Source organism: Dermochelys coriacea, chromosome 8 (genome assembly GCF_009764565.3).
Source record: "Dermochelys coriacea isolate rDerCor1 chromosome 8, rDerCor1.pri.v4, whole genome shotgun sequence".
NCBI classification, from domain to species: domain Eukaryota; kingdom Metazoa; phylum Chordata; order Testudines; family Dermochelyidae; genus Dermochelys; species Dermochelys coriacea.
Genome location: NC_050075.1, coordinates 68,906,066 through 68,917,815, shown reverse-complemented (window position 1 = coordinate 68,917,815; position 11,750 = coordinate 68,906,066). Strand labels below are relative to the sequence as shown.

Genomic DNA, 11,750 nt, shown 5'->3' with positions numbered 1-11,750 from the left:
CTCAAGCCACCACCCAGAAACTTGTGAAACTGTTTCTCACGTGGGTGCTCATGATGGGTACAACAAAGAGAACTTTATTGGGGTACTGGCCGGTAGGTAAGGAAGAAGAGAATAACTTTGGGATGTGATGTTCTCTCTGATTTGCCTCCCACAGACATTTAATAGTAGCCAGAGACACTTTAAAGAATATTTTCCCTCTGATTTTTCCAAAAAGGAGGAACTTTCCCACAAAGGCAGGAGCACTTCGCTTTTGAATTCCACATAATTTCATTTTTTCTGTTTTGTTTTTCTCAATTATGCATGTTTAAGAAATGTTTAAAAGAATTTCCACAGAATGGCAGTTTTGGCAAAAGTAAGTCAAAACCCTTTCAGCAAAGGCCCATGAGCCAAAATTAAAAATTTTAACAATGTAATAGTAAAATGTTCTCATAAACTTTCGAGTCCAATGCCCCATCCTCACTACAGACTACACTACAGGGTGCTCTGCAATAAAAGAGGAGTACTGGCTGAACCAGTTGCCAGGGCATGCAAGATGCCACTACAACAGAGTCAACCACGCCTGGCCCCTCTGCATTCTTCTGACTGTAAGATTCATTGTCTACCTCTCACCTAAAATGATTGCTAACTTGATCTCATCAGAAGAGCACATTAAAGCTTTTGAATATGGTGACAATGTAGCTTGCTGTGATAAGATCATGATTTTAAAGATTGCCTGAAGTACTGATCAGCTCCAATGCAATCATAGCTTTTGGTTGGATCATATTAAAGAAGTTCTGTATTAAAGTCACAAATGAGTTTGATTCCCCATGGTTTGAATTTCAGGGTATTACTGGTTAAGAGGTCTCTTGGTCTTTGGTACTGTTTCTTTCCCTCTATGTGTGAAACTTGCAAGCTGCTAATTGTGTTAGTACATTCTAAGACAGAGTCTGTTCTCAAAGCAATTCTTTGTAACAACAACTACTCACACAGAGAGAGACTCAAAGCAATACTCTGTAATAACAGAGACAGTACCCAGAGGCTCCCTGCCCTTTTGTTTTATTCATCTCACTTTGTTAACAATTGTGATTAAAATAGAGATAGAGGATATATGTGGTGGATGCTTGGTGTGGATAATAACTGAATCATCAGAGAGGTGCCAGACTAAGAATCCAGTGTCCACTGGCTGAAGGAGGTGTCAAGTGGAAATAACCAGAGAACCCACAGAGGACAGGCTGGAATCCACCCAACAGCCTCAAGAATGGGAGAAACAAAGAACAAGATAACATCTGGCAGCACGGAGCAGTCAGGAATGTGCCATCTGCTACAGCATGATGAAGCAATTCCCATAGACTGGCATAGGAAGAAATTCCTATAAAAATGGACTCTAGAAAGTGAGAACTTTGGGGTCTGATTCTGCAAACCAATTTCCAGGAGCATCAGATGTGCATCTGACAAGGCCTTGCTCCCTCCTCATGTCCAGGCCACCCGGCCAGTGGCTTGGCATGAGCAACTCTAAGGCTGGTAACTATGATAACAACCTTGCAGAACCTGTGTGTGTGTGTGTGTGTGTGAATGAATGTGTGAATAAATATGAGATTGAATGGAATGTTATAGCTATAACTAACTGCTTACTATGATTCTTTCTGTATTCACAATAAATGTGATATTTTGCCTTTTCCCCTTTAATAAGATCCTGTTGGTTTTTATTTTATTGGTATAACATTTTGATGGAGAATTCCAAAAGGGGGAATATTGGTAAAAAACCTCAGTTATTGTAAATATTGGTGTTCACACCGCCAGCTCTATTGAGCTAGGCATTTCTATTAGGTTAACCAGACCTCCTGGCCTCCGGGAAGGTAGCAGGGGACCTGCTGGCCTCCGGGAAGGTAGCAGGGGAAAGTGTATAAATTAAGCTAAGATTACTAAAAACAATCAGGTTAACCAGACCTGCTGGCCTCCGGGAAGGTAGCAGGGGAAAGTGTATAGATTGAGCTACAATTACTAAACCTAAGTCCTGTTTTCACTGAGGTATCAGGGGCAGCAAGAAGGCCTAAGGGCCAGGCTAAGCTACTCGCTGGAATAAGGAGTAGCAGGTTCAGAGAATCTAGGCTGTGTCACTTGCTAAGTAATACCAGGAGTGACAAAGAGATTAAAATATCCGTGTTAAGATGTTTAAAAGAAAACAGGGTAAGCCAGTACCAGCGGGAGGAATGGAGTCAGAAGGAATTCCAACCTCACCTTTTGTTAAAATTCTTTTTACACCTTTTAAACAAATTTTTCAAAAATTTGGACACAGTCCTTGGACTAAACAAGCCCTAGCTGATGTCTGCACTATTTCGGACCTAGAGGATAGATTGGCTCAGTATATCCTCATATACAAACCTTCTAGTGCTGCCAAAAGAGAGATGCAGCAGCAATTTGGTTGTTGTGGGAGGCATGTAAGGAGTCTTACCTCCGCTTGTCTTCATGTAAAGAGGAAAAGGCACAAACGGAAAAGGGAGCAGACAATTGGAAGGTGCTGGCTACAAATATCCAAAGTCAGATGAAAATAGTGAAAGAGGCACTCCAGGAATGCAAAAAGAGAGAAAGATTCCTGGCAGACCAAGCCAAAGCCTCTGAGAAAATTGAAAGAGAGAATCATGTGCTCCAAGGTATGGTAAAGAAATTAACCTTGAAGCAGGACAGAGCACCTGCAAATCATAGTCCTTGTGAACCTCTAATTAAAAGTCTGAGACAAAAGTTGGGCTTTGCCTCTAAACAGGTAGCAACCATTACAGCAGGTGACGGGGGAGAAGATCCTATGTACGGCACCCCCCAGGCATAATTACAAAGAGAAAAGAGAGTGAAAAAGTTAACTCTGCAGAGGTTGGAGGGAATTAAGCAGCTAAACTTTGTGAAAATGTCAAAAAGGAAAAGTGTTATAGAAAGAGCATTCTTGGTTTCTTTGCAGCCATTCTGAAGGAAAAAATGGGCCCTTTTCCAAAGGAATATCTGTAAATTAGCCAGGCAAAAATAAACTAACTGATTAAAATCATTTGATTGATTTAGTCAAATTTGCTAAAAGAACATAAGGGGGTTCTATTGGAACTTAACTGCCTCAAATGTATAAAGGGAATGTAAGATGTAAAAAACAGAGCAGTGGGAAGGGATGTTAAGGAAAAGAAAATGCGTATGTATCTATCTCTCTGTGTGTGTGTAAATATGTAAAATTCTACGGACCAATTCGTTTTGTTTTTGTTTTAAATAATGCCACTAAAAATCCATTTGACTCTTTAATTCAAAGTTGCAAAACTGACAGACCTTTTTGCTAGACACAGGTAATTAGTGTTGTTTGGCTTTGGGATTTGGCATTTAACCCTTAATAGGTAACTCAATGCTTTACAAAATTTAAAATGTTTTTACGTTGTGGCTACAGCAGTGCAGTCAAAATCAGGAGAATAGAAAAAAAAAATTCTGGATTCTTTTTGTTTGTTTGTTTGTTTTTTGTTTGTTTTTGTAACAAAATAGCAGATGAGAGCTGTAGTAAATAAATAAATAATAATAAATTAAAAAAGACAGTGCCCCTCTGAAGCAATAGCAGGGGTGAGGTGCACAAAACAAAAAGAAGCAATGTTAGAAACACTGAGTCTTAAAATGGCTCTGAGTAATCAGATTGTCACTTTGATAAAGGTACATGAAAACTCTGTAAGCAAAAAAAAATAGTTACACCTTATGTAAAAATTGATATGGATAATGTTATAGAAGTTAAACTATGGAAGGAATGTGCATTTGCCCCAGAAGATGTGCAGGGTATATAGCAGAAGGGGCAAAAGAAATGCAAACATACCATGCTACTTAATTAAAAGGAACCACAATAGGTTGGGTTTTCTTTTTTAGATTGCTGTGTGTTTTGGAAGCAGAAGTTTAAAAAAGTGATCAAAACTCTGGTGAAAGTTGATTGTGTCCCTTTTAAGATAGAGTCTTTGAACTGCTGATGGCTTTAAATCCAAAAGCAGGAAGCATCTGTGAAAATGCAAATTACCTAAATCATAAAGGAAGGAAAGAACTAGCAGCACAAAGGAGCTGCAGATAAAGGACATACCTGGTGAGCAAACAAATTGTCTAAATAAAAGGCATGGTATAACAAGATAATTTTAATAAATTTAATGATAATAAGTACCCTGTAACAATGTATAGTGTGTATGATTTTTGGAAAAATCCTTTAAGGTCATATGGTAATGATGCTTCTCAGCTATTACCTATAAATAAACTTAAAGCTTAACACAGCAGGAAAAACGAAACTTGGTCTGCTGTATAAGAAGGAAAACTGAGGTACCCCACCTCAGGGATTTAATGACTAAATAGTAGGATAATTTCCCCTAACCCTTAAAAGATAGAAGCCATTGAAACCTGGCCTGCCTATAGAACAAAAACAGGAAAATATGGGGGCAATTCCTCTGTTTTGCCTGCAATCAGCAAGGTATTTGTAAAAGAAATATTTTAAGCAATAATCTGCCACCCCAAAAGGGGTAGAAACATGTTCTTTTTGTCTTTCAGAAAATCAGGAAAAGCCGATGCCAGCTGAAGAGCAACCCAATACCATGAATCTACTGTCACAATAGAAATTGTGTTTTGTATTCTATGTTTTGTCTTGTGTTTTGTCTTATAGCTATCTTGTTGTGTTTAAAAAATAATACTGCAGACCTGCAGGTAATGAAAAATAAATTAAGCTCTCTGTCCCAGCTACAGGACAGCCTGATACAAAAACAAGTACATGCCCATGTAGACTTGGTCCATATTGGTCTGGGTAACATAAAAGCCCGATGGAATCTTTGGCAATGGCTTAATATTACCACATGGCTTATGCATAAGAAAAAATTTAGAAATAGGAAACTAAACAGCCATAGCTATGGGATGCACTGAAATGCAGATACTTGCCCTAGCTACTTTGGAACACAAAATGTTATGGGTCATATTGGGAAATATTAAGGGTTTGATGCGTTTGTTAAAACAAAGAAAGAGATCATTGTTTGACACTTATCAATATGAATGGATGCAATACGTTTCCAGTATTGTGTTTAGCAATATTACACTTGTGTATGAAGTAGTACGTAAAAATATCTTACCACCTGTGTATAGTCTTATGTGAACAATATGTCCACCACATACCACACCTATCTGGTGAAATCCTGGCTCCATTCAAGTCAATGGCAAAACTTCCATTGATTTCAGTGAAGCCAGGATTTCACTCTATATAGCTCTGTCGATCTGTATATTTCCTCATAGAAAAGTAACAGCTCCAAAAAGCCTAATATTAGGGGTCTTCTAAAATCTAGCCATAACATTTTAATTAGATCTATGTTTTCCAGACACAAAGAACAAATCTGTAGTTTGAGTGTGAATTATTTATATTTTAGATTAGAAACTGAAGGGTATAAGACTCCATAAGAAAGCAAAGTGTTTCTCTCTACTGTAATATAGGGCCTACGTACATAGAGATAGGAAAGGTAATGAGAAGTAACAGAAGGTGTAAATTTAAAATTAATTAATTAAACTGCATTAAATCCCTGTGTGGTCACAGAATGAAAGTGGCCTTAATTGGCTTTAGTTTAATTCACTTCAAAGTGAATTAAACTAAACTGATTTAAGGCCACTTTAATTCTGAATGAGAGTGCCGACACAGGGGTTTAATGTAACTAATCCACTTTAAATTCATGCTTTTAGTTAATTTAGATTAAGTTTCCTAAGAGCTTGTCTACACTTAAAATGCTACAGCAACACAGACGTGCGACTGTAGTATTTCAGTGTAGATGCTACCTACGCTGATGGAAGGGGTTCTCCTGTCACCCTAGGTAATCGACTTTCCCAAGACACGGTAGCTAGGTTGACAGAAGAATTCTTCCGTCAACCTAGCGCTGTCTACATGGGGATTTAAGTCATCTTAACAATGTCACTCCGAGTCTGGACTTTTCACTGACTGACATAGTTAAACTGACTTAATTTTCTAGTGTATACAGGCCTGAGTCTGTCTCACAAAAGGGGAGCTGCTCCTGTAGACAACAGACTCTAATCATTCAAAGATGCTATACACAGAAAATGAAATCATAATTGTTACATAGCTACAAAGACAACAAGCTACTCAAAAGGGTAAATTCTAGTATAAACAAAACAAATTACTTTAGGAGAACTGATCTGAGAAAATGCTTGAAGGAAAATTGATTGGAGTCTCTAAAATATGGGAAACCTACTACAGAAGAGTGGAATGCATTTTAAAAAAAGCTGGAGAGACTGCAGTTGAACTATCCAGGTTACATTTAAACAGGTAAAAGGACAACCAAGGCACCTATGATTAAGTAGTAATAAGCACTGAACAAGATAAGCAGATGGACTGAGGAAAAATATAAATTATTTGGAAAGAAGTAAGTTTGGGAGAGGGAAAAAAAACAAGTTAATAGATACACAGGGGTAAAAAGAAATTCTGACAATTAAAAGTGAAGTGTTTTCAATTAGTGAGAAAAAGTTAAGCAAATGCATCTGCAACAAAGAGAAATGTTTTTAAAATGCAGCTCACTTCATAGAGATAGTAGGGATTGGGGGGACAAAAGATAACATGGTAGATTTATTAAATGTGTTGTTTTGCTTTTGTTGTTATTGGATTGGGAAAGGAGAAGTGAAATTTGCCAGGGACCATATTTCTTCATGTGATTAAGCTACGGTTTGGAAAAGTACCAGGTAGAAACATACATCTGTGAATGTTAATGGAAATAAGAATAACAATTATAACAAGTTTCAGAGTAGCAGCCATGTTAGTCTGTATTCGCAAAAAGAAAAGGAGTACTTGTGGCACCTTAGAGACTAACAAATTTATTTGAGCATAAGCTTTCATGAGCTACAGCTCACTTCATCGGATGCATTTGGTGGAAAATACAGAGGGGAGACTGATATACACACACAGAGAACATGAAACAATGGGTTTATCATACACACTGTAAGGAGAGTGATCACTTAAGATAAGCCATCACCAGCAGCAGGGAGGGGAAGGAGGAAAACCTTTCATGGTGACAAGCAAGGTACGCTATTTCCAGCAGTTAACAAGAATATCTGAGGAACAGTGGGGGGTGCGGTGGGGGGGGGAGAAATCACATGGGGAAATAGTTTTACTTGTGTAATGACTCATCCATTCCCAGTCTCTATTCAAGCCTAAGTTAATTGTATCCAGTTTGCAAATTAATTCCAATTCAGCAGTCTCTCGTTGGAGTCTGTTTTTGAAGTTTTTTTGATGAAGGATAGCCACCCTCAGGTCTGTAATCGAGTGACCGGAGAGATTGAAGTGTTCTCCAACTGGTTTTTGAATGTTATAATTCTTGACGTCTGATTTGTGTCCATTTATTCTTTTATGTAGAGACTGTCTAGTTTTACCAATGTACATGGCAGAGGGGCATTGCTGGCATATGATGGCATATATCACATTGGTAGATGCGCAGGTGAACGAGCCTCTGATAGTGTGGCTGATGTGATTAGGCCCTATGATGGTGTCCCCTGAATTATAACAAGTTATGTTTTAAAGAATTACTGACTTATGGAAACGTTTTTCTCACACACACACACACACACACACACACACACACACACACACTCTATTACTTAAAACTAATCGGTTTCTGTTGATTATATATACAGTTCTTCCCAATAGCATCATTATCATGAACTAATAGCACTGCTAGTTGTTATTTTCATTGGGAAAAAATGGTTTTCAACTATTGTCTCTCGGTTGGAGCAATCATGTGATATCTCAGGTCATCTCATTCATGCCACCTCTTAAAAATAACTTGGGTCCCAACCTTAATTGCATGCATGTTGCAGTATTTATAAAGAGAACATCATGAATCTCTTTAGACAACCCTCAGTATGGATTTAATTTCAATTTTTTTTAAAAAAAGATTGTGATCAGGTTTAATGGATAATTCTTCAGGAAACGCTGTAGAGGAGAAGTTTATCCTCCCTAGAAGTCCAGTCTTACACTCCCCTATTCAAGTAAAATTTACAAAGTACTTCTCTAGATATTCACCCAAGTAAGGATTGCTGGATTGGGTCTAGAAAATAAAAGGTCACGGTAAACGAATTCTATCTTTCTAGCAGATTTTATAAAAGTGAACAAGATATTATGGCAGGTAGTGTGGCCTAGAGAAGGGCACTGGTTTTGGACTCAGGAGACCCGATTCTATTTTGGGCTCTGTCAATGACTTCTTGTGTGATCCTGGGCAACTCACTTCACTTCTGTGTCTCAGGGCTGTTTTACACTACAAAGTTAGGTTGGCTTAACTACCTCACTCAGGACTGTGAGTTTTTTTATGCTCTGTGTAATGTGAATACACTGATCTAAACCCCAGTGTAGACTCTGCTACGTTAATAGAAGAATTCTTCTGTTGATCCAGCTGCTGCCTCTCAGAGAGGTGGATTTACTAAAGCAAAGAAGAACTCCTTCCATCGCTGTAGTGTCTACATTACACAACATAACTGCAGCACTCCAGCGGTAGCATTTCTTGTGTACACATACCCTTAGTTTCTCAATCTATAAAACTGAAATAATTATACTTACCTCCTGTCAAGTGCCTTGAGATATATGGATGAATAGTGCTATGTAAGAGGTAGGTATTATCATCATTAGTTACAAGTATTAATGCAGAGATAAGAACCAGAAACAGATAGACTGACTGGCTTATTCTTCTCCAGTAATTCCTTATGTCCTTAACATAAACTGAAGTTTCCTTTATTATATTTGAAATTCATAGGACCTCTCCTGAAATGCTGCATATTGGACAGCTTCATTTCCTTCTGCCTAAAGCCATGTCTACACTTAAACAAGCTTACAGTGGCACAGCTGTACCGATACCTTGTGGAACTGCATTATGCTGACGGGAAAAAGCTATCCTGTTGACATAAAACCAGCTCAATGAGCAGTGATAGCTATGTTGGTGGGAGAGCATCTTCCACTGACATAGCGTTGTGCACATCAGCGCTTATGCCGGCAAAACCAATGTCGCTCAGGGAGGTGGGTTTCATACCATTGAATGACAAGTTTTGCCGACACAAGTTCTAGTTTACACCGAACTTGGCCTAAATAATCTAGGATAATTATCTAGGATGAAACTGACCCCTGTGCAGAGGACCACTTAAACCATTTTTTAAATCTTTAAGAGACATTTAAATAATGCATAGGCCTTATCTGGGCTCTCTGCATAGGCTGAATTTTATCCTTAGCCCCTCTTGTCTGCAATTGGTTATGACCTTCTGTTAAAGTATTCATGCTTTGCTCCTCTTTTCCTGTTACTAAATGCAATGATAACTACGACTAAAGCCAAACGAATATAATCAACAACTTATGAATAGGAATAAAAAACAAGTAAGGCTTCCCGATCAGCAAAATAATAGCAAACATTTCCATCTAACACCTGGGCACTTCTTTTAATAGAAAGATATCACAAGTTTAAACACAAAGGAAAATGACTCACAAATCCAATAAAATTTGGAATGCACAGTACCAGCAATACCAGGGGATTTTCACCCAATATATTTGCCAACAAATCAATAACAAGAGTAAATCCTTTTCAATGTGTGCAATCAAATGCTCACTAACAGGTACCACCGCTTAAATTAATATAATCCCCAAAGTGCTCTGTATGTGTCAAAGTTAATACCGAGGGAAGCTTATGCTTCACATGTGATAAGCTGAAGGATATGTCTTAATAATGGTTTAAATAAGAAGGAAATTATGTGGAGATTTTGAATTAAATGATCCTGAACTGACTTGGCTCAGCTGAAGTCTCTTCCTTCCCTAGATGTTATGTTTTCTCAGCCTTGTGAGCCTACTCGGCCAACAAATCCTTTATGCTGAATTTGAAAATGAAGTCCCAGTGCAGTTGATCTGGAGACTGATTGTCCGACAAAAAGTGACAATCGTTTATTTTAGCATAATGTTTATATGCACAATTCTTTCTGAACCATGGAAGCCATTAATTTCTGCCTTTCTTTCTTACACAATAATGGTAAATTATAAACCGTTTAACACTACAGGAAAAAAAGAAAAGGAACTGTCGTCATTTAGAGTAAATACTTGATCAATATTCAGCACTCACTTTTCAGTTGGATTGTGATTAAATAAGGAGGCATTACGGCCACTCTAAATATCCTTACTTGAAGGGAGTCTTTCTGGGAATTGTCTTTAAAAATAAAAAATAAAACTTTGTAAATAACTCCATCCTAAGGGTAAGTGTTTAAGCAGTCTTGGTACAAGTACTATCCTTTTGTTCTATTTTTGTGCCGTGCCTAGCAGAACAGGGACTTAATCTATGACTGGAGTTCCTAAGTGCTACAATATAAAAAATAACACAATAGCATTTTAAATAATACTGAACATAATTCCAGTGGAATTCAAATATGTCAGAAGTCACTTGGAACACAATGTGATTGGTGAATTTTCTTCAAAATATTCAAAGTAAGCAATAATGGGAATGATATTTCCAAGCAATTTATGAAAAGCCATTTATGAGGAACTCATCTATTGAGGAAGGATGGTCTTGTGCTTAAGAAGATGCATGATCATCCTTTGCCTCAGTTTCCAATAAGTAAAATGGGGCTAATATTCTCTTATCTTACTAGGGTGTTGGGAGGCTAAGTTAATTAATGATTGTGAGGTGCTCTAACACTACACTGATGTGGATCATTTGAGTAAATATGTAGTTAGCAGCAAAAGTGTTAGGCCATGCATCATGTGAATTGTATGCACAGAGTATTGAGAAAAGTTCTCAGCTAGCCACAATTCTTGACAATGGATCCTTGGGTGCCTTAGAAAACCCTCCTTGTTTTATGTAGTGAAAGACTAGATGTTGAACTGCACATTGCTATGGATATGGTGTTGTATTCATTTCTGAGCATTTAAAGACCAGCACAGCAAGGCACAGAAAAGCTGGAGTTTCTTATTAGTGTCCATTACAAGTTTGGGTATTTATTTGTTCTATTTGAGGGTCCCTCATCTTCCTCTCTCTATGATCAATTCAAAGTTTCTTGATCTCCCTTGCCTTGCTAATAATCCCTCAGTCACTGGTTTAAAATTAAAACTGAGCAGTAACAGGATTTTACGTTCTGTGAAAAATTCTGAGATTTCGGGGAAAAAAAATTGCAAAAATAAAATCTCTGAACTTTTCAGAGAACAGCTGTTCAGCTCCCAGGTCAGCAGTTGAGGAGCCAGGTGTGACGGGTTCAGTCACAGAGACCCCCTTGGGACTGTCACCTGATGTGCCAAAATTACCTCTGAGCCCATTTTCCCTGCCAGCTTGGGACTCCAGAACCCTGCCTTGTTGAGCCAGACATGCTAGCCCGCTGCAACACAGATCCAGGTCTGGTCCACACTCCCAAAACTGCAAACTTTAACCAAAAACTGCTCGGCAGGTCACCTATCTCCAGCACCCAGATACCCAGGTTCCAGTGAGATCCAAACCCAAAATAAATCGGTTTTACTCTGTATAAAGCTTATACAGGTTAAACTCATAAATTGTTCATCCTCTATAACAATGATAGAGAGATATGCACAGCTGTTTACTCCCCCAGGTATTAATCACTGACTCTGGGTCAACAAAAAGATTTTATTAAAGTATAAAAAGTAGGATGTAAGTGGTTCTAAGTAATAACAGACAGAACAAAGTAAATTACCATGCAAAATAAAACAAAACATGCAAGTCTAAGCCTAATACATTAAGAAACTGATTCAAGTAATATCTCACCTTCAGAGATGT

General features: G+C 38.0%; 1 long non-coding RNA gene across 1 annotated transcript; it reads left to right on the top strand.

Annotated features, from left to right (window-relative positions):
* The first annotated feature begins 1,679 nt into the window (after positions 1-1,679).
* LOC122455435 lies at positions 1,680-11,331 on the top strand. Its single transcript, XR_006273641.1, has 4 exons — positions 1,680-1,878; positions 5,067-5,069; positions 7,281-7,288; positions 11,321-11,331. It is a non-coding gene; the product is annotated as an uncharacterized LOC122455435 (long non-coding RNA).
* The last annotated feature ends 419 nt before the right edge of the window (positions 11,332-11,750 follow it).